Genomic DNA, 4,969 nt, shown 5'->3' on the forward strand with positions numbered 1-4,969 from the left:
CCTGGAGGTTGCTAGCATGTAGAGAATCCCAGATCCAAGCTTCTTCCAAGCTCCAAGGTCCTTCTACCACATTCTTCTTCTTCAAGAACATGACCAAAACACACAAATGAGCTCAAAATGCACTCTTCTCACTTAGGGTTAGCTACAGGGACAATTTTTAGGTGGAGGCTGATGAGGGTGAAGGTCTTGTGGCCATAAAGAGGATTATATAGGGTGCAAACCCTCCAACTAAGGTTTTGAGGCTGAAGAGCATACGCTCTGCGTACCTGAGCAGTACGTCGGGTGTACGCGTGCAAGGCTCGCTTCCTTCATGCATGAGTACGCCATGCGTACACCCCGAGTACGCACGGTGTACGGACAAAAAATGCCAACCTTTTTTAAAATTTAGGGTTAAATATGTACCTTGTCGGAACGGGTGTTACATTAATAAATACTCATAAACTTTTATAATTAATTGGGAAAATATTTATTTCATGGAAATAATTATTTTACAACTACAAGTAACACATTATTTCATATGATATGGATTAATAAGTCATGCACAACCTTTTGGACTAGTTGAATCCTTTTGTCTTTTACCTAAAGACAAAGTTTATATTTTATAAACTTTGAGTTTATAAATTATAAACATTTCTTGTCTTTTTCTTTCGTATGGCCGAAGATTGCATGAGGCTTGGAGGGATTTTCTTTTGCATTGTTTATTCAAAAGAAATGGGTATGGGATGTAAGCATTGGGGGACAATCTAGCTAGTAGATGCCTGGGTCTTAATAGTTAAAGACGTGTTTGTAATGTTTATGCTTTAAGGGATGAGAAAAAGGCTTTAATTCTCATTCTTTTCTTGCATGCAAAAGCCAAAAGCTCCTTGTCTCTCTTTTCCCCTCTTCTCTTGTCTTGAACACCTGAAGACTTGTTGCTTGCTTACACTCTCTTGGAACAAATACTTGGGTATTTGTTTCCAAGCTAACGAGTTTACATAGAACTAGCATTCACATCAAGTTGGTGCATTGTCGGTGTCTCTTTTGGTTCCACATTCTTCATCAAAACTCAAGCCTCCCAAGAGGATTCAAGGGACAACAAAGGTTGATATCATCTTCTTTCTTCTATGGTTGTGTTTTTATCTTTCCATTACTTTCAATAAGAACTTTGGTGGGTTGTAAATTTTTATTATGTTTGAAATTTAAAGATTTCTGGTTTCCATATTTATAAATTTTATGAAACTAATTTTGAACTTAAACCCAAAAAAGTACATATGGGGAAGTCAAGGAAGTTTGGACCATTTATATGTGGAGGTTTTGGAATTTGTAAATGATTAAAATCGACTATGAAACATACTATGAGGTTTTGCACATGCTTGTGTTAATAGACTCTTGCATCTCTTACTTTCAAAAAAATTTCATATGGATTTATCTGTATTATAAATAATTAAATATTATAGTATGATAATTTTCTTTAACTAACAATTTTATTATATAAATTTATCTCTATTATAGTTATTATAATATAATGATTCTCTTGACAAACAGTTTTATTATATGGATTTATTTTTATTATAATAATTATAATATGATGTTTTTATAAATAATAGTTTTATTATATGGATTTGTATCCATTAGGCCTTCAGGTATACAAGCCGCGAGCTTTTCTAATGGACAGGTGGCAGGGTGATTACGGTCGTGCATACTTTCCATGATGCCACGACCATGACGTTTCATGGTATATGACACGAAGGGCAACAAGCCAATTGCGTTTCATCTTCTCTCTTGCAACCATTTGCCACTCTCTCTTATGCTATCTTCTTCTTCATTGTGAGTACATCGGTGACCACAGTGGTGGTTTGTGGTGGTGCTATTTGTTGATCTGGAAACTCTTCACACTCTTTTGCGTATGGAGTATACCCTTCGGCCTTATCATTATAATATAGTTTATACTCGGTGGATAAAATAAAGCTTTTTTTTTCCAAGAACTTGTTTCATTTGCATATCATAAGTAATTCGAACAACTGCTCAAAATACAGTATCGAAAAATATTGTTAGCTAAATGACAATTAACGCATACAATACATCCAATCGCTTCTCATGGGATACTATATATATTTTCTAGACAACAAACTATATCACTAAGATCATGAACTATAAGTTGTTCAACATAGTAATAGTCCCAATGCTGAATATACAAAGGATAATCCAGTGGTTCTTTGAAAACTATTTCAAAAACATTTTTGTGGGATAAACATCCAATAGTAATGGACGAAATTTGTTATAAGCAACATGTATATAACAGACGTCCCAGTTAAAATTTTATTGGCATACAAGTCGACGTCATATCGTATCGCTCAATTATGTTTTAAGTTGCATCATCAATGACATTTTTAACAATAATCAGTACTACTTTAGGTCAACTTTAAAACATCTTTTCCTTAATCGAACGACACCAATATTTCTATAAAAGAAACAATGCTATTTCAAAAACATAAAAATATGATCCGGTAGAATTCGAAATTTTAGAAAACTTACAAGACGAAAATTACATACCATCGAGATAGGTGTCTATAGAAGTAATGAACCATCTTTGTTTTGAATATTTTGTATGAATTTTATAAGATTCTTGTTTTACAATATTATTTAATTAAACGAAATGTGAACTATATCCACTGACCCATTCAAAAGCCTTTTGAGTAGCCATGAATAAAAGAGAGATATGATCTTCTATATATACTTTGAGGGGACATAAATGGAGTGATAACAAATGTTCAATTATGTGTGCACGTACGTTTTTTCCTTTTAGAAAATATAAATTGTTTTCTAGCTAAAACGTGACCCACTCATTCATACTTAACAATTTTACGATTCTACCACTTTAAAAATCTTAGTTCACTTTTACAAGTTTTAATGAGTTTCACATGTCTGGCTTCTGCCTTTTTCATACTGTTCACATCTATACAATTAGATGTGAAAATAATCCGTTCTTGATGTAAACATATGTGTAATAGCTTAACAACATAAGATTTTTTTATTAAACTAGAATTATCATAGAAATATAGGTTGCGAAAAAACAAAAAAGAAAAGGTTATCACGCAAATGGTAAAAGTAGAGATCAAATTACAAATGGAGGCGTTGCGAACTTGCGATTTACAATAAATTTAGTAATTCAGATAACTCTAATATCTAAAATAATTCATATAAATTTTTATTGGTGTTTTTAGACCTCTACAATATATTCATTTTGAGAAATTAAAAATGACTTAGGATGCAAACAGTATTTGTAAGGATGGTAAAAAATATCATTTAACTTTCTTTTTTTATTATTATATCATAAAACTTGTTGAATTGTTTAAAAAAACAACATTAAAATCTTGATTCACATGTTGATTTGAATTTTTTTTAAATGTACAATAAACTTTTTTTTGGCAAAAGAAAAACGCCATTAAACTTTATAATAATTCATGCATGAAACATGAAACATAAACATCCGAATGCAAATGGTTTGGTTTTTGCTCTATTGTAAACCGCTCCATATATAACTACACTGAATCACTATTTGTAATGAGTATATAATTTTTTTTAAATAATAGGGAATTATATTAACTAGAGGAAGGTCCGTCGCTCCGTTGGCGCGGCTTTGGATGAGTCAGTTTCGATTGAACGATGTAAGATAAAGGAGACAAATCGTTTTTGTAACATTTGAAATAGATAATGATGTCTCTTTACAGATTTGACAATATAACAAACATTAAAAAGTCACATAATAGCAATGTACTTTGCTTTTGATTTTTGTAATGAACATGGGATTCAGAATGATCCATTTCATTCCATATGGCAATGGAACGAACAATTTCATTCCTTACTTGATTCCATCATACCAAAAAAGATGGTGTACTTAATCTGTTCCCAAAAATCCATTGTCTCATAAGTGTATAATTGTTTCTTTCCAGCAAATGGTAACAATATATCTTGATCCAATCTAACAAAATCCTTACTGGGTGTCCTGTTAAGAGAAATTCAATTTATATGGAATTTAAAAGGGTATATAATATTAACATTATTTTAAGAAAAAAAAGGGCATGAAGCATAAATACAAGATCTTACTTTGTTGCCATCCGAAGGGCATCATAACATAATAGAGTGTGGAGATGTGCTGCAATGGGAAAAATTTGAGAAATAGCAACATGCTTTTACTATTTTGTTTATTATAGTATCCTACTTTCAAAAAAAAGTTTATTACTTTACTATATTATGAGAAATATATCATCTATACCATTTATTTTCAAATTTTCTTTCTTATTAGGACGTTATATTTTAAATTTTTACTCAACTATAGCAGTGAAAAGTTCTTTGCATTTAGATAACATTATTAATATTGTGTAAATTTTCCAAAGTAAATGTGATGTAGTTCTAAATAAAGTCACAGTGATACTAATAATGTTCTTGACTTTTATATAATCTTAAACCTTTACTTTGAGCAAAAATATATAATACCTCTATGTCCAACATAAACACAATTGAGTAATTTTATAAGAAACCAAACTTTATACCAGTGGTTTTTATAAAAGTATTCTATATAATGTAAAAGTTCTTTTGTAACAGAGTCAACAACTAACTCGCCAAACTCGCTAGCAGACTGAGCAAAAACCTGCACATTGCAACATCAAATTCGATCGTAAATTTGGAGCTCTTATCAAGACTCAAGAGTAGAAAATTAACGACATAAAAAGCTCAACCTTTATAACTAACAATGTCCCCATCCCACCATATCTCCATCTACGATAATCAAACAATTACATAATTTAATGACCCATGTATCATGTTATAACACAAATTAAATCATTTAAATAAGTTATATGACAGATTGAGCTAACCAAGCATTTCTGGTAGAGGAAAGCTGCAGCAGATATGACATTTTAACAAAAAGATATATGACTGTAACACATAGAATACAAGTGTCGGAAAGATGAACAAAAGAAACAAAAGA

Source organism: Lactuca virosa, chromosome 6, assembly GCF_052849685.1.
Source record: "Lactuca virosa cultivar CGN04683 chromosome 6, Lactuca_virosa_CGN04683_v6, whole genome shotgun sequence".
In the NCBI taxonomy this organism is placed as follows: domain Eukaryota; kingdom Viridiplantae; phylum Streptophyta; class Magnoliopsida; order Asterales; family Asteraceae; genus Lactuca; species Lactuca virosa.